Here is a 19267-nt window from a genome sequence, read left to right on the forward strand (position 1 = left end):
GCAGGCGTTTTGGGCGGAGAAAAAAGGTCCAAGCTCAGGATTGGTTGCGCACGCGCAGGGAAGGATCCGTTTTGGCGGGCGGTTGGCATTGCGCAGAAGGCGGCGGTAGCGGTGGGTTGTGGTGCCGCTTTACCACAGAGGAACCGTGCAGGCCTTAGTGTGAGTGATCACTTTAGATCCCGGGTAAGTGGCAGAGTCTTGTCTACCCGTACGAGATCTTGAACCAGCTTCAATTGCACCGGTTATTGTACAAAATGAATGGACCGCTGAACTGGGGAGGTGGGGGGGGGGGGACGACGACAGCGAAGGGGCCGCGACGGGACGGGCCAGCCAATAGGACAACTGGGGCGGGATGTTTTATCCTTGCAGGTTCTGCGGAGTTGCCTTTCCGAAGCATTTGACTGGCGACTGTATAGGCCAATTGGGTCTTCCTATAGCTGCCTACAGATCAGTCCTTGGGCCATCGGAATGTGGGAGGCGGGTTTTTCTCGCCTGAGTTGCGTATCTCCGAGCCAATGAGCCTCAAGCGCGCGTTAGGCCGGCCTTCCCCAAGAGGCAGAGGCTGGACTCCTGTGGGGAGCACGGGAGTTTGCAGGTTAAATTCTCGGGACAAGCCAGGAGCCAGTAGAAGGAAATAACCCCCCCCCCCAATAAAGCTGTCTTGCATTTGTGGGGGCGAATATCTATTTAAAATTACTCTTATAATTAAGGCATTCCTTCCGTATATTACCTTACGGAAAACAGATGTTTTCTTGTGCCCCTTGAGTTTGTCATTTTTCTTGTATTTTTTGGTACGTTCGACCCTTCAGTTGAGACTTTGGAGATCGTGCCTTTAGTCTTGGAAAACTTTTAGAAGAAGAATATTAAAATTTTAGAGTGAAATGACTTAGGTAAAGTAATGAAAAGCATTCAAAAAAAAATAGACTTAACCACTACTACCCGTTTCCAGGGACACTGTATTTGTACTTGTATCCCTATGAAAGCTTTTGAGAGCTACATGTCAAAAGTCAAAACGTGTTGTTTCAGTGGAAACAGTGGGGTTGAGGCCTGTATGTTTGAGGGATGATTGTCATTAATGAAAACCTTAATAAAAATGGACACATTTGGTTTTTTCTCTTTGTTTTCAGTCATTGTCACCACCATTCATGTTTCCATTTCTTTAATTTGAGTCTCTTCTCGGAAGAACATTTTTCTCCCCTAATATTCAAGTTATCGAGACAGGGTTTCTGGGTATAGCCCTGGCTGTCCCAGAACTCACTCTGTAGACCAGGCTAGTCTTAAACTCAGAAATTCGCCCACCTCTGCCTCCTGAGTGTTAGGATTAAAGGCCAGCACCACCTCTGCCTGGCACATTCGAGATATCTTAAGCTCCTATTTCTGTTGTTCATTTGAGGATGTCTGATTTGGGGTGAAAAAGCTGATCCATTTGGGAGGTATTTAGGGTGTTGGGGACAGAAGACTCACCATCTCTTGGGTCCTTATTCATTGTTTTTGATTCCATATCTTTTTATATTTTCTCTGGTGTTGATAATGCCCACACTTCTCAGGATCTAGGCAAATGTATAATTTCCATTTACTATCTGTGTCTTTTTATTTATTTATAGCCTTTGAGGTACAATTGTGATAAGAAAATTCCAGCCTGGCATAGTTGTCAATGCTTTTAATCCTAGCAGATGGATGGATATCTGTGAGTTTGAGGCCAGCCACCTGGTCCATGTAGTGAGTTACTTGACAGCCAAAGCATAATCAGACTCTTTCTCAAAAAAGAAAGAAATTTCATACTTTGTACAAAAGACTGATGATTTCAATTTAATTTTGTTTTGTTTTTGAGATATTATATGTCCCAGACTAGCCTTACATTGAAGAGATCTACCTGCCTTCCCTCCACAGTGCTATCATGCCTGAAAGATTTTAGTGATGTTTCTAATGAATAGAGATTTCCATATTCACTGGTACTTTGAAAAGGCCAAATATATTGTACAACTATTAGCTGCTTTATTTACACTAACAGTGCAACTTCAGTGCTGGGCTTTGAAGTGACTCAGGGCATCTACCTAGATATGACTCAGAATTTTTTTTTTTTCTTCCAGATATGGTTTCTCTGTGTAGCCCTTTCTGTCTTGGAACTCATTCTGTAGTCCAAGGTAGTCTTGAACTCCATGAGCCACTTGTCTCTTAAGTGCTGAGATTAAAGGTGTGAGTTACATTTGCTCAGTCTCTTCTTTTTTCCTTTCTTTCTTGCGATGTTTCAGTTTTAAAACAATAACAAAAAAATGTAAAAATGAATAATAAAGCCATCTAAGATGGCTAATGCTAGAATTTATTATGTTCAGATATTTAGCAGATTAGTAGTTAGCAAAGCATGGAGGAAATGGCGGTCACCACCAACACCTTGTCTTGGAGTAGTCTTAAATAAATGGACCATAAATTTCTGTTTTTTCTCTGATGTAGATTAGTATTTGTGTCTTAAGATTAAAAAGGGAAGGGTGGTGGTGGTGGTGGTGCACACCTTTAATCCCAGCACTTGGGTGGTAGAGGCAGGCAGATTTCTGAGTTCGAGGCCAGCCTAGTCTACAGAGTGAGTTCCAGGACATCCATGGCTATACTGAGAAACGCTGTCTCGGAGGGCGGGGGAGATTAAAAAGGTAGATTTTAGAGAGTGAACATAGGATTATGGCTAGCTTGTCTGCTTTGTGAGTTTCAGGTCAGCAGGGGCTACATATTTGGACTCTATCTCATAAATAAACAGGATTGATTACATCTTCAGTTATATGACTTGTTAAAAAAAAATGGCAACTGAGGGGCTGGATATATAGCCCTGTCTTAGATGCTCTAAATTTACAAGATACAGGCCCATCCTGACATTCTTTAAAAAAAAAAAAAAAAAGGTTTTGTATATGGGCCCTGGCTGTCCTTGTACTAGCTCTATAGGCTAGGTAGTCTGGTCTCAAATTCAGAGATTACCCCTGCCCCTGCCTTCCAGGTTCTGGGATTAAAAATCATGTGTCACCATGCCTGGTTTTGTCATTTCTTTGTACTATTTCAAACTCTGTCTCTTTATAGGTGTTTGTTTTAAGATTTATTTTATATATGTGAGTACACTGTTACTGTCTTTGGATACACCAGAAGAGAGCATTGGATCCCATTACAGATGGCTGTAAGCCACCATGTGGTTGCTGGGACTTGAACTCAGGACCTCTGCAAGAGGAGTCAGTGCCCTTAACTGCTGAGCCATCTCAATATATAGTTTGTTGTTGTTTGTTTGTTTAAATGAGTTTCACCAAACAAGCATATGAAGTACCAAGTTCTGTATTCATTTTCAATTTCAAGGTTGTAAATATGGTTGGTAGAATGCTGGTCTATGCCTGGAATCCCTTATCAGGGAATAAACCTGGCATGGTGGTGCTGACCTGCAATTCCAGCAGTAGGGATATAATGGGATGAGGACAGGTCAAGAGCATCCTCAGCTACATATCAAGGCCATTGCAGACTCTGAGACCCTGGCTCAAATCCACCACCCCCCCAACAGACACACAAAAGAGAGAAACAGTTTTCATAGGTACTTAATAGGTCTACAGTCAGTTTTAAGGAGGAAATGTTGACGTTGGTCTGTAGAATAGAGCACCAGATTATGCAACCTTATATCACCAAGTGGATTCCTCCCAACTGTGTATTTATCATGTGCTAATTGGAGAACTTTATTTAATATTTTTACTGGTTTATTTCTCTCTCTGCAGGGGAGTTGGATGGGTGGGTTTTTTGAGACAAGGTTTCTCTGTATAGCCTTGGCTGTCCTAGAACTTGATCTGTAGATTAGGCTGCCCTGAAATTCAGATCTGCCTGCTTCTGCCTCCCAAATGCTGGGATTAAAGGTGTGTGCCACTCAGCATCTGGCTTACTGGCGGTTTTAAAGGTCTGAAATAAGCACTCTTGGTTTAATGTGCTATTTAAACAAAACTTAGTCTAGGCTGTGGTAACACATGCCTTTGATCCCAGCATTGGGAGGCTGAGGCAGGCAGATTGAGTTTGAGGCTAGCCTGGTCTACATAGTGAGTTTCAGGACAGCCAGGGAGGTACAAGAGAAACTCTTTTGAAAAACTGAAAAAAAAAAAAGAAAAGAAAAGAAAAGAAACTTCTTGCTTATGTGTTCTTTTTCATTGTGATGGTTAATAAGTGTGATAAGCATTTTTCTGTGGTAGGAAATTTTTACTGATAATTATTGACATTTTGAGGCTTTCACATTGAAACTTCTGGGAGGCTAGTGAAGTGGTTAAGAGCACTGGCTGTTCTTCCAGGGGATCCAAGAGCATTCGGCACCCATACGGTACACAGAATACCCATACACATAAATCTTTAAAAAAAAATTCTAACAATGTTTGCCTTTTCAAAATCTACTATTATAGTACAAGTGTTGAACTATGGTTTTAAAAGTTTAGCACTGTGCGTTTAAAGGTTAGAGGCCTAAACCTAAAGGGATTAGTAAATGAGAAAATAACAGTTTCATTTAGCTTGTCTAAAACTGTGGGCCCTTAATCTCAGAAGCAGAGGCAAGAGGATCTCTGAGGTCAGTGCTGGCCTGGTCTACATAGTGACTTCAAGAATAGCCAGGGTTAGCTGGGTGGTGGTGGCGCACGCCTGTAATCCCAGCACTCTGGGAGGCAGAGGCAGGCGGATTTCTGAGTTCGAGGCCAGTCTGGTCTAGACAAGGTTTCTCTTGATGATTGTTCAATGTTCATGAAGAGATAGTTAAACATTTAAAGGCATTTACTGCTCTTGTAAAAGATCTGAGTTCAGAATCTTACCCTCACCTAATGTCTGTGCCACCTTCCAAACAGAACCATTGTACATTGAAACGGTTGATGAATGACTTCATGGATAGATCATCTTAATACACACACCATTTCTTAAATGAATGTAACCTGTTCCCTATAGTCTGAGAATGATGACAATCACTCAAGTCAAATAGCTTTGACCATACTAGGAAATCTGTATCCAAATAATTATGCCTACAGTTACTCCTTGCGCAGCAGAACTGTCAACTCTTAGCTACTATGGAGGCAAAAGGTTTGTTTGGCTGGATACCAAACAAACCTCCCTCTTTTCTAAAGTATTGTCAGGATTGATATATAGGTCAATGGTAAAGCACTTGGAGATGTGAGGGACACTGAAGTACAGCCTTATCACAGTGAACTCCAATATCTAAAAATTGTTATTTTGGGTTTGTACCACAGTAAGAGCCAAGATTTTAAACTCTACTAAAAACAAAACAAAAAGACTTTTTAAAAAAGATTTATTTATTATATATAAGTACACTGTAGCTGTCTTCAGACATACCAGAAGAGGGTGTCAGATCTCTTTACAGATGGTTGTGAGCCACCATGTGGTTGATGAGATTTGAACTCAGGACCTTTGGAAGAGCTGCCAGTGCTCTTAACTGCTGAACCATCTCTCCAGCCCCACAAAAAGACTTTATGTTCATTTAATAACATTCCCATCATTTTTATGATTGGTATAAAATATATATTATATTGAATATAATAAAATAAAAATTATAAAAAAATAAATCTTTAAAAAAATTGGCTTCCTTAGGTACCTGCATGTGCACATACAAAGATACATATAATTTTAAGAAATTTTAAAAAGAACTTAGATGATTTTGGGAAGAGTTGTATATCGTACAAATTATGAATTTGTTGGATTCTATAAGGCACTTGAAGCCACATATTCATTTCTGGTGATAACTTTACACTTGTGCTGGCAGAACACCCACAGTGACAACTGTGCCTATGTTTAGTCTGTCCAGGAGCTCCACTGGTTTGTGGAAAAACCTACACTTTTATTGTTAGCAGCTATATAAATAATAGCTCTCTTAAGAGTTTGTCTTAGGTCATGCAAGTTTATTTTGGACAAATCATATCCTGTTTTTTGTTTGTTTGTATTTTGAGACAATGTCTTACTATATAATTCTGGCTGGTCTGGAATTCACAGAGACCTGACTGCCTCTGCCTGTGCTTCCCTAGTGCTAGGATTAAAGATAAGTGCCACTGCACCTGGTTGTATCTTGTATGTTTTAAAAAATTATTTACCCATTGATATGAGGGATAAAGGGTTTTATACAACAGGGCACACTACACTTGTGAGGAAAAGGCAGGTGGATCTTTGACTTTAGGGCCAGGGAAGCCAACCTGGTCAACATAGTGAGACCCTGTCTCAAAGAAAAGTTTGGGCATAGAGGCATACACATTTACTCCCAGTACTCAGGAGGAAAAGGGAGACTGATATCTCTTTTGAGTTTGAGGCTAGCTTGGTCTATTATTATGTTTCAGGACAGCCAGAGCTACATAGTAAACCACTGTTTAAAACTCATGGAGCAAAAAGGCTGGTGAATAGTTAGTTTGGGATCAATTTGGGCTACTTGGTGAGACACTGTTTCAAAACAAGAACAAAAAGTCAGGCTATATCTTTAGTCCTGGAATTTGAGAAACAGGCAGTCAGATCTGTGAGTTCAAGGCCAGCCTGGCCTACACAGATTCTCAAACAAAAACAGAGGGCAATTATTTTCTTTGTGTTCTTTCTGGAGGTAGAACCCAGAGATTTGAACATTCTAAGTACATTCCCTGTGCTATATACACACCACAGCCCCCAATTATTGATCTTTAAAGGTTTATTTACTGTGCTTTTTAGCTTCTTGTAGCTTCTATAATAGCACACTGCAGAGGATTCTAGAGGCTGGAAAACTGAATTAAACGTCTTGAACCTCTTGTACATGCTCTGGCAAGAGTATGTTCCTTTTCTAGCTTCTGATGGCTTATGGCATGAGATTCCTTTGCTGTTTGACATTTTGTTCTTTGCATGCTGGGAACTCTCCCCCCCCCCCCCCCCCCCAGACAGGGTTTCTCTGTGTAGCCCTGGCTGTCCTGGAACTCACTCTGTAGACCAGGCTGGCCTCGAACTCAGAAATCTGCCTGCTTCTGCCTCCCAAGTGCTGGGATTAAAGGCGTGCACCACCACTGCCCTGGGAACTCTTTTTATCTCTTATAAAGATGCATATGGTTGTACTTAAGGCCTGCTGGCGTGATGGAGGGTAAATTTCTTCTCATCTTTTTGTTTGTTTGTTTGTTTGTTTGTTCTTTTGGTTTTTTGAGACAGGGTTTCTCTGTGTAGCCCTGGCTGTCCTGGAACTCACTCTGTAGACCAGGCTAGCCTTGAACTCAGAAATCTGCCTGCCTCTGCCTCCCAAGTGCTGGGATTAAAGGCATGCACCTTTAATATTTGTAATATTCACAAATTCCTGGGATTAGGGTATGAATCTTTTCAGTGAACCCTAGGGACTATTACCCAAATAAATTTCACCTAATTAAAAAAAAAATTAAAAAGTGGAAGACAAATGAAAAAATAGAAGACTCAGAAACCTGGATCTTTTTTTCTAAAGAATTATAAACATTTTTTTAGATTAATTTGATATGTCTTGAGTATTTTGCCTACGTGTATGTATATCATGTGAATCTGGTGCTCACAGAGGTCAGAACAGGATATCAGATCCCATGGAACTGAAGTTGCAGATAGTTGTTAGCTACTTGTTAGTCCTCTGTAACAGTAGTCAGCTCAATTGTGCTTTCTCTCTCTGTATTTGTTGTCTGTCTCTCTGCTTATTGTTTTTCTAGACAGAGTTTTTCTGAGTAGTCTTGCATATCCTGAAACTGTAGACCAGGCTGACCTCAAATTCACAGAGATCTGCCTGCATCTGCCATCTGAATGTTGGGACTAAAGGCATGGACTACCACTGCCTAGATTGTAGCCAACACTCTTAGATATCACTAAGCTATATGTCCAGTCCACAAATGTGGTTTTATTTATTTATTTATTTATTTTTGAGGCAGTAGCTCTGGACATTGTAGAACTTGCTATATAAATGAAACTGGCCCCCCAACTCCCAGCAATCCATAACTGCTGAGATTAAAAGGTATGTGTCGGGCTGGAGAGATGGCTCAGTGGTTAAGAGTACCGACTGCTCTTCCAGAGGTCCTGAGTTCAATTCCCAGCAACCACATGGTGGCTCACAACCATTTGTAATGGGATCTGATGACTTTTTCTGGTGTGTCTTAAGAGCAATGGTGATATACATAAAATAAATCTTTATTTAAAAAAAAAAAAAGGGTGTGTGTCACCATACCTGACTGAATTTAATTTTGAAACTATTCACTAAGTAGAGAGGCAGATCTGAACTTATTCCCAAAGCTTGCTTGCTTGCTTGCTTGCTTATTTATTTATTTATTTTTCAAGACAATTTCTCTGTTAATCCTGGCTATCCTTGAACTTTTTTTGTAGACCAGGCTGGCCTTGAAACTTTTTTTTTTTAACGTCAATAATTAAAACTACAAATCAAGCAGTCTGATACTGCATGCCTCTTAATTCCTACAGTTGGATAACCAGGGGGATTCCTCAGCCTAGTTTCATCCCAACTAAAGTTATGTTAGTAAGACCCTTTCTTAATAATAATATTAATAATAATAATAATAATATTTATTTTAACATTTGATCATTATAGGCTGGTCATTTTTACCTAGAACTTGAGAGGCAAATATTTGATTGCTGGTTGCTTTATTTATTTATTTATTTATTTATTTATTTATTTATTTATTTATTTATTTATTTATTTATCAAGACAGGGTTTCTCTGTATAGCCCTAGCTGTCCTGGAACTCACTCTGTAGACCAGGCTGGCCTTGAACTCAGAAATCTGCCTGCCTCTGTCTCCTAAGTGCTGGGATTAAAGGTGTGCGCCACCACCGCCTGGCTGTTGGTTGATTTTCAACTCTTTGGGCTATCGATACAGACAGACAAACCTGTACTTCTTTTTTTTTTTTTTTAATTTAATTTTTTAAAAGATTTATTTATTTGTTTATTTATTTATTTATTATATGTAACTACACTGTAGCTGTCTTCAGAAACACCAGAAGAGGGCAACAGATCTCATTACTGGTGGTGTTCGGATTTAAACTTTCATTACTGGTGGTGTTCAGATTTAAACCTTTGGGAAGAGTCAGTATTCTTAACTGCTGAGCCATCTCAGGAGCCCAAAAGATCTCTGTGATACTGTTTTGTTTGTTTGTTTGTTTTAAGATGTATTTATTGTGAGTACACTGTGTGAAGACTGTCACTGTCTTCAGACACACCAGAAGAGGGCATCAGATCCCATTACAGATGGTTATGAGCCACCATGTGGTTGCTTGGAATTGAACTCAGACCTCTGGAAGAGCAGACAGTGCTCTGAACCACTGAGCCATCTCTCCAGCCTGACAAACCTGTACTTAAATATATGCATAAACTCTTTTTAAAATGTGTAGTGAGTTGGCCAGACCATTTACTCCCTTCCTAATGAATCTGGGAGCCATATATTCTGTACTTTTCTTCCAGTAATAAGTACGTCATCAGAATTAAGCACTGACACATTTTTCTACCTTAAAATAGGTCATAGATGGAATAAAGATCTTCATGTGCAATTTTAATTTACAGGTTTTCTGAGTGTGTTGTATTATACTTCGTAGCTAATACACACATGAGATTGACAAGATGTACTTGAAAAGATTGTTTCAAGGTCAGTCATAACAAATAGTACTCCCATCTTCTCCATGGAGCCAAGGAAGCACATTGAATTCAAGTACTCCCTGATTGTAATCTACATTCCTCAGAATACAGCAAATTTGCATCTGAGCCAACAGGTATAATTATGTTGGGATAAAATGCCCTGTACTAAAGAGGTCAGCTAACAAGCTGGAAAATCTTAACTTAGGTTCCTGAAGAAAATCCTTGAACTCGGTGTGCCTTGTTCTCATCCCTAAATCATTAAGACTCACTTGTACAAAGCTGTGGAGGGTGATATACCGCTAATTTGTTCAGTATTTTTCAACAGTAAATTATGTCTAAAGATCTGATAAAACATAGTAAACCTCATTTATTTGAGTAGTTGGAGACAGCAGAGATAAAATTACAGATAATTCAGAAAATTCATTAAAGTTATTTTTTAACTTCCTTTATTGTTAAACTTTTGCCTGTTTCCAAAGTACTCTCTTGTTCTTTTTCCATAACAGACCTACAAGATAGGTTGGGCAAATAACAGCAGGTTAGTTAATTAAAGAATCAATTCATCAAGAGGACATAATAATCTTAAGTGTTTATATAGCTAATAATAAGAACTTCAGGGCCTGGGAATATAGCTCAGTGTTGGAGTGTTGGCCTAGAATTCATTAGGCCTAGAGTTTGAGCCTCAACTTCACAGTGGAGGGAGTCTCATAATGCATGATGGAGAAAAGCTACATGGGAAATAGCAAACTTCTGTCAGGCAGTGGTGGAACATGCCTTTAATCCCAGCACTTGGGAGGTAGAGTCAGGCCGATTTCTCAGTTGGAGGCCAATCTGGTCTACAGAGTGAGTTTCAGGACTACAGAGAAACCCTGTCTCCAAAAAAAAAAAAAAAAAAAAAAAAGGCAAATTTCTATGATTACATTTGGAGATTTAACTAATTAGTTAAAAACAAGTGTGTAATAATGACAAATGTGACATAATTGACACTTGTAGAATAGTTTACACAACAGCAAGACGTTTTCAATCGGTATGGAATATAAGTCTCATTTCATATAAAGTGTTTTCTGGCCTTAGTGCAATTGGATTAGAAATTAGCACATCGCCAGGCTGTGGTGGCGCACGCCTGTAATCCCAGCACTCTGGGAGGCAGAGGCAGGCGGATTTCTGAGTTCGAGGCCAGCCTGGTCTACAGAGTGAGTTCCAGGATAGCCAGGGCTATACAGAGAAACCCTGTCTCAAAAAAACCAAAAAAAGAAAAAAAAGAAATTTGCACATCTGGGAAGTCTCCAAATATTTGGAATGCTGCACAACACCAAAGTTACTCAAGGGTCAAACAACTGGGAATGCAGCTCAAAGCTTATTTTTTAAGTGTACGCAAAGTGCTTGCTTGGTTTATTTCCAGCCCACCCCCCACCCCCAACAACAAAGAATTTTGGAGACTGAGGTAGAAGAATCACAAGAGTTCAAGGAAAACCTGGACTATATAGTGAGAGTCTATCTCAAAAAACAAAACAGAAAAACCAAACTGAAAGTTACTTGAGAATAAATAGTAAGAGTGATAAAAAAAAAAAAAAGTAGAACACATAAATAACTGTTATTTGGAACAAAAGAGTTGATGCCTCATTTGCTCCTATAGACCTTTGAAAAGTAATAAACATTAGAAAGCCTGGTTTGGTGCATCTATAACCTTAGCATCTGGAAGGCAGAGGGAGCAGGATTGCTGCAAGTTGGAGACCAGTTTAGGCTACAAAGACTATCCCGAAGTTTTTCCCTTTTCAACCTGGAAAAGAGAAACTAAAAATGATGCAGTTGTTTTCCGTGTCTAACGAAACCCCTGTGCCCAAATTGCTTTTTCTTTTTCTCCCACAGCAGACCTATGAAATAAGTAATTAGGGCAGTGATTAATATTTAAGGTTAAGGTTATTAGATTTGATCATTGATATAGATAGGATCCACATCTGCTTATTGCAGTCTTCTATCCAGTATTAAAGAGATGTGCTTGAGTTGGGTATGGTGACAAGGCCTTCAGTCCCAGCACTCTATCTACCTCTATTAGAATCTGGATATAGGTTCTTACCTAAGGTCAATCTGGTGGTCTGAAGTCCATCCCAGGACCATAGTGAAGGAGAAAACGAACTTCTCCAAGTTGTACTTGGACCTCCATGTACAGGCATGCTGTGGACCAAGTGTGCCCCCACACAAACATACCTGTACAGACACACAAATAAATGTCTTTCAAATGAGATTTACTTATGTGTATGAGTGGTTTTTGCTAGAATGTATATATGTGTACCACATGTTTGCCTGGTGCCTGTGGAGGTCAGAAGAGGATATGAGATTCCCTGGAACTGGAGTTACCACACACTGTGAGTTGTTATAATCTATCTGTCTATAATCTATCTACCTGTGTGCAGCTAGGTGCTGGAAACCTAACTAGGCCTTTTGCAAGAGCAGCAACTCTTAACAGCTAAACTAGATAAAGTTGTAATGTTACCTCTTAAGTAGCCTTTACTTTTCCTCTTGAGACACTTACATTGTAGCTTACGGCCTTGATGGAACTTACTATGTAGCCTAGGCTTGATTTGAGCTTTCAGTGATCTTCTGCTTCAGCCTTGTTGTGAGTGCCACTAGGTTGGCAAACATGCCACTTTTCTGATATTTTGGATTGGCATTGTGGTATTGGAAGTTGAATTCTCAACCTTCTGCATGCCTCATATGCACTACCTCTTAGAAGACGAAGCTTAGCTGCTTCCAAAGCCCATGTAGTCCTTTTATTTTGTTTTTTTGATTTTTTTTTTTTCTTCGAAACCTTTATGGAACACTGACTTAACCAAGGAGAAACTCAGTTTACAGCCCACAGGCTAAAGACGGTAGATTTAGTGTTCATGTGGTGCTTGACACTTAGTGGGCTCTCAACAAGTATCTCAGAGCCCAGCTAAACAGTTTTAGAAAAGGAACAGAATGACTATATTAATCATCTTTTTGGCACAGGATTTGAATTGGGAATGTGGTTGGAAACTGGACAAAAAGAAAAAAAATCTTACTTGGCTTAAATAACACATCAAAACATTTGAAGAGCTGGGTGGTCTGAGATCAGCCATCCCCTCAGCCATTTATCTGATGATGGCCTTTCTGTGCATTTAACTATCAATATATTTGAAGTGTGGAGCACACTTTTATTATATTGTGCCATAGTAACTCACACTTAAATGTCAATAGAGACTCTTGCAAAGACCTGCAAGGTTCAATAACTTCTGGTGTGGGTTTGTTTCTCCTGTCATCACCCATTATGTATTTTTTTTTAACAGCTTTTAAATTGCCACAAAGCAAAATTGGCCAGGATCATAATAGATGGCCCAGAAGCTACCAAGGATACCCTTGTATGGGATGGGGAAAATTCATTACTGGGTTGATTTTATTTATCTAAATTGTAGGATATGACTTCAATATAATTCATGTTGCAAATACTCCAAGGTGATTGCAAAGCACAGAACTGTGCCATCAGCTGAAGAATGCTTTCTTTATTCCTGAAGTTTACAGTCTGAGATGTTTCTTACTTTAATGTGTAAAAATTTCTTTCTTGTCAGCATGTAATTAAAATACAGTTAGTCAGATTGTAGTACACTGACTTAAATCATCTCAACAGTTATATTAGTAATATTTTTATTATGGGTGTATAGGTTAATTTTTATGTCTATCATATGCCATTGTCAAACAGAGTATTGGGCAAATTAAAATTTCATGACTTAGTATATGCTAATGACCTGAAGCCTAAGCTATTGAAGTATAAAATCTGCAAACAATGCCAGGGTAATGGCTGATGTTTGAAAAGTCTTTTATGCCAGTAGTTTTATTTAGGTAGAGGAACATTTCATTTCTCTTAATTTAACTTCCTTTTTTTTGGAATTGGAACTCAATATATAGGCTAGACTGACCACAAACTCAAAAAGATCTATCTGCCTTACCTCCAGAGTGCTGGGATTAAAGGTGTACACTATCATAGCTGGCTCCAACTTCCATATTTTATGAGGATGATCTATCAAAGTGGTGTGTGTAAATTCACGGTAATTTACCCAAACATTGTTATTACCCATTTTTCTTACGATTTATTTATGATGAAATCACAGTGTATGTGTGTATGTGTTGACAAGGTTTATAAATTCATGCTTTAGTACATTAAATTGAGATGAGTGAGTATGAGATTAACACCCACTTGAGAGTGGGGTCTTAAGATGAGTTCAGGACATTCCAGAGGTGGTAGAGTTGTTAGGAAGCCCCATCTGGAAAACATTTTCCAATATTGATGCCAAGTTCTACTTTCTTATAAATCTTTGAACAGTTAGGTATATAGTATGTGCCCAGTAGTTAATTTGCCGGTGCCTTAACTAAACTTTATGACAATTTAGGAGAAATTCAGTGGATTTTAATAGGAGGGGGACAAACATTCGAATAACCTTATTTTGAGATATAAGAATTTGTGTGCAGAGCCAGGCGGTGGTGGCGCATGCCTGTAATCCCAGCGTTCTGGGAGGCAGAGGCAGGCCTGGTCTACAGAGTGAGTTCCAGGACCGCCAGGGCTATACAGAGAAAACCAAAAAAATAAAAAATAAAAAAGAATTTGTGTGCAGTTGCTAGACATACCAGTTTATCAGACTGACATGTCAAACAGTTCTGAGAATTGAGTTCTGTAGTCCACATTCTTATACAAAATGATAGTGGTCAGGGCCACTGCCCTTGAGGAACCCATACCCAATCTTGGGTCTTGGGAATGTCTTACTCATACCCTCCTGTGCTACTTACCTCCCCTCCCTCCCTCCCTCCCTCCCTCCCTCCCTCCCTCTCTCTCTCTCTCTCTCTCTCTCTCTCTCTCTCTCTCTCTCTCTCTCTCTCTCTCTCTCTCTCTTGATACAGGGCTCCTCTGTATAGCCCTGGCTGTCCTCTAACTCACAGAGATCCATCTGCTTTGCTTCCCAGGTGCCACAACCACCTGGTTTAATACATCTTTTTTAATTCCCAACTCTCCTTTGTTCGAGAGAGTAGTCAACTGGGTATGTTAGCACACATCTTTAATCCCTGGACTAGGGGGGCACATACAGGGAACTAGTCACTGCTTTCTAGGCCAGCCAGAGCTGCATAATAGTACTCTGTCTTTTAAAGAAAGGTCAGAGTTGGGAAGTAGACACAAACATCCAAATGGAATTATAGAATAGCCTTTAACAAGGTCTGTGACATAATCTACAAGAAAGGGAAACCGGATAACACCTGTAATCCCAGTGCTCTGGAAACAGGCAGGAAGATTGTTGTCCATTTAAGGTACTAGTCAGAATGAGGCCTTGTCTCAAAAACAAAAATCAAATAAGGATCCTTAATGTAGCAGGAAGCTTTATAGAATTAATAGTACCCAGCCTCAATGCAATTATTAGTTGTTTGAAATGAAGACTTAGCATTTCATTTTGAGGAGATATTATAGTAATTGAGCTCAGAGCTTTGCACATGTTAAACATTCATTTTATAGGTTTTGAGATGGCTCAGGTTAAGAGCACTCTGCTCTTCCAGAGGTCCTGAGTTCAGTTCCTAGCAGCCATATGGTGGCTGACAACCATCTGTAATGGAATCTGGTGCACTCTATGCATGCAAGAAGAACGTAGTATACATAATAAATAAACAAACAAATTCCCTTTACTATAGGCCACTTAGTCTGGTTTTTAAAGGATGAATTGTACTGCTAGCCTCAGGGCGGACACTTTTCTGTATTATTCTGTAGAGTAATAAAGTTTGCTTGTTAAAGATAGGGCTGTTATTGGCCACAGTTAATCCTCCTCAACTCTTTACTAATCCAGTCTCTTACATAGATATTTTAAAAGCTTTTGACTTCTGAATTGGGTGTCCATATGCTTCCAGTGTAGGTGGGTGATAGTTATCAGCCCATGTAGCAAAACCTGAGACAACTCCTATGTTTTTTGTTTTTTCAAGACAGGGTTTCTCTGTATAGCCCTGGCTGTCCTGGAACTTGCTCTGTAGACCAGGCTGGCCTCGAACTCAGAAATCTGATGGCCTCTGCCTTCCAAGTGTTGGGATTAAAGGCATGTGTCACCATTGTCCAGCTGCTATGTTGTTAAAATGCCATAAGACCAAACTTTAGAAATCATAAATCCAGTACAAGAAAATGTCTTTATGATGTTTGTGTTGCATACCTAAGATCATTAGTACTTAAATATGCATAGAGAACAAAAAGCATAAGCATATTAAAGTGGTTCTGTAAGTTTGACTGTATCTGTTTATTTGCTGTGACTGCATAGAACACTCCTAGAAGTTAGGACTGTTGCTAACAATTGAAGCTTCCTATCACCTGCAGAGTCTGTTTTAGTTTTAGTCTTTTAAGACGAGATTTTATACTATAGCCTAGGCTGTCCTCTTGCTTATGCTGCTCTTCTGCTTCACCCTCCTGAGAAGTACCGTGGGTCTATAGGCACTCATTACCATGCTCAGCTACCCTGAACTGGTGTCTTTCCTCAAGGGTCTGCAGTTTCTCTTTGAGTATAGTGGTGTGTGCCAGTAATCCCAGAACTAGGGTCACAGAGGCAGGAGGCTTACTGTAAGTTGGAGGACAACATACTTGGTTATATATAGAGAGAACCTGTCAGGGGGGAGGGGATATAGAGGGGAGGAAGCCTGGGCCATCTAAAACCATTGATCAATAGCATATTTAATTTGTGTGTTAAGAGGGAGATTTGCACATGTTTTTCCCTTCCCTCCTTTTTAGCTAGACTTGCTGTCTGGAGAATTTTTGTTTTGTTTTGTTTTGTTTCAAGACAGGTTTCTCTGTGTAACAACCCTGGCTGTTTCTGGAAATCGGTTTGTAAACCAAGCTGGTCTTAAACTTACAGAGATTCACCTGCCTCTGCCTCTTGAGTGCTTGGATAAAAGGTGTGCACCACCACCGCCCGGCTGGCTTACAGAATTCTTAACTGTGATCCGAAAATGGAGAATTCATTGATTATACATCTGGATACTACTACCAAATAATTTGGTTATTCTGTGAAATTTTCACCAGTTTGTTATCCATATTGCTTTGTTTCTTTAATTGGCAATGAAAAAAAAGATGCGTTGCCATGATCCTTTAAGAAGACTAGAGCTGACCAGGGATTTTGTGGGGAGTTTGGTTCAGTAATTGCTTAATGCTAATAGTTGGCCATTACACCTCTTATGCTGGATTGACAGGGACCAACAGATTTTAAATGTTTTTTTCTTTACTCTAGATATTTGTCCTGTTCCCCCTCCCCCCCCACCACTGCTGGGGGGTGGGGGTGGGGTTCTTTGTGTAGCCCTGGCTGTTCTTGAAATCACAGTGATGGGCCTGCCTCTGCCTTCCCATTGTTGGAATTAAAGACCTGTGTCATCACTGCCTGGCATCCCTTCTCTTCTTTCTGCAACCCTCCCTACACACACACACACACACACACACACACACACACACACACACACAGCTTGTATTTTGAAGATTCATCCTTTAAATAATCTCTTGTCACTGGTTTGAAATGTGGGTTTGATTCTGCCTGACCACAAAGTTCTTTGCTGCTTTTCCAAGACTGATTTCTTTCTACAACCCTGGCTGAGAAGCCTATAAGGTCAATTTACCTTATGTCACTTATAGGAAGGTCTGTTGGTACTGGTCTTTCCTTAGCCCTATGGGCTCTATCTAGTTGCTGCAATCTATGATGTATACTCCATTAGTATTTAAGAGAAGATTGAAAGCTATTTTGCTTGAAAAGGCTCTCTAGAAACCTGAGAAGTTCCTCGGCCCTTCCCATGAAGATTTCCATGAGGATAAAGTTGCTTGCCCTCTCTTCTTCTGCTGTAATCGCTCCATCATTCTGCCAGCTGTATCTCATTTCTCATACTAGAATGCTCCTCCTTCCCAGGCTCAGCTTGATCCACCAGTCTCGATGCTTTATCTGGTACAGGGACTAGCCTTAAATTGTTCGTCTGGCTTTGTGTTTCATTTGACCCTAATATACTGGGTTGCACTGTCTAAAAGAGAATTATGTCCCCTCCCATGTCTGAGTGCATTTCTCATTTCTAACTGCGGCTCCTGAGCAGATCTGTAACTTCAAGGTTAAGATAAGACACATTCTATCAGAACTATGTCGTCATCCTTGCCAGCTTCTGATCTGTGACCGTCCAAGAGATTTATAAGACAGTTGTATGCCATTCTTTAAAGAATATTATGGTTGGACTCTGACTCCTGGCATCAGGCCCAATTTGATTTGTCAGCTGTTAAAAAACCCCATTTTCCATAGAGAAAGGCCTTGGTTCACATGCCCTTCAGGCTGCTCTTACAGATAAACGGGAGTTAGTGGATCTAAACCTTTTTATTTCCTAGTGCTTTATAAGGGTAAAGGTAAATAAGGAGAATATTTTGTTCTTTGTTGGATTTACTTTTGTGCGCGCACGCATGCTCTGTAGCGGGGTAGTCACACCAAGGCAAGGAATAGTGGTCAGAAGACAACCTTGTAATGTCAATATTCTCTTTTCCACTTTGGTGTGAGATCCAGGGATCAAACTTGGGTCATCATCAGTCTTGCATAGCAACTGAGCCTCTCAGTGGCTCCCCATAATATAGCTCTTTCAATATAAATCCGGCCATTTCCCTAGTGGGTAGGCCATGAAGACTTCATTACTCTAAGTTTTTTATTTATTTTTATTTTATATGTATGGGTGTTTTGCTTGTGTGTATTCCTGTGCACTCCAGGTCCATTGTGTTAGCAGAAGTCAAATGAGGTTGTCAAGTCCTCTGGAATTAGTTACAAACAATTGTAAAGCCACCAATGAGTGCTGGGGATCAATCCTGGTGAAGAGCAGCCAGTGTTCTTCAGTGCTGAGCTATCTATACAGCCTTTTCTGTGTGTGTGTGTGTGTGTATGTGTTTGTTTTTTGAAACAAGATCTTGCTGTGTAGGTCTGTTCACTGTGTAAACCAGGTTGGCTTTTAACTGTGAATCCACCTGGTCCTACCTCTACCTTTCTTTTCTTTTGGTTTGTTTTTGTTTTGGAGACAGGGTTTCTTTGTATAGCCCTGGCTGTCCTGGAACTTGCTCTGTAGACCAGGCTGGCCTCAAACTCAAATCTGCCTGCCTCTGCCTCCCAAGTGCTGGGATTAAAGGCGTGCGCCACCACTGCCAGCTACCTCTACCTTTTCAAGTGCTGGGATTACAGGCCTTTGCCACTGCTCCCAGCTATTTGTTCCATTTCAGTGATGCTGAGGTTTAATGTAAAGGTTAATTGAGGCTAGCCTGGTCTACAGAGTGAGTTCCAGGACAGCCAGAGCTATTCAGATCCTGTTGCAGTACACATGGGGGTGCACATAGAAACTAGGAGACATCAGATTCCTTGATGATGGAATTATAGATAGTTGTAAGCTACCTGACATGGATGCTGAGGGTCCTCTGGAAGAGCAGCAGGCTCTTTAACTACTGAACCATCTCTCCAGACCTCATTTTGTTTTTATGTTAGTCTTCTTATTGTAGCCCAGGTGGCCTCCAACTTGTGACAGTTCTCTTTTTACCTTCTGAGTGTTGGTAGCAGAACACTACTACATTGGCTGGGGAAATACCTTGGTGAGTAAAGGTGCTTGCTATCAAGCCTGATTGTAGGGAAAAGACTACAGACTACCTTTCACGGTCC

The sequence above is a fragment of the Apodemus sylvaticus genome, chromosome 17, assembly GCF_947179515.1.
Source record: "Apodemus sylvaticus chromosome 17, mApoSyl1.1, whole genome shotgun sequence".
NCBI lineage: Eukaryota > Metazoa > Chordata > Mammalia > Rodentia > Muridae > Apodemus > Apodemus sylvaticus.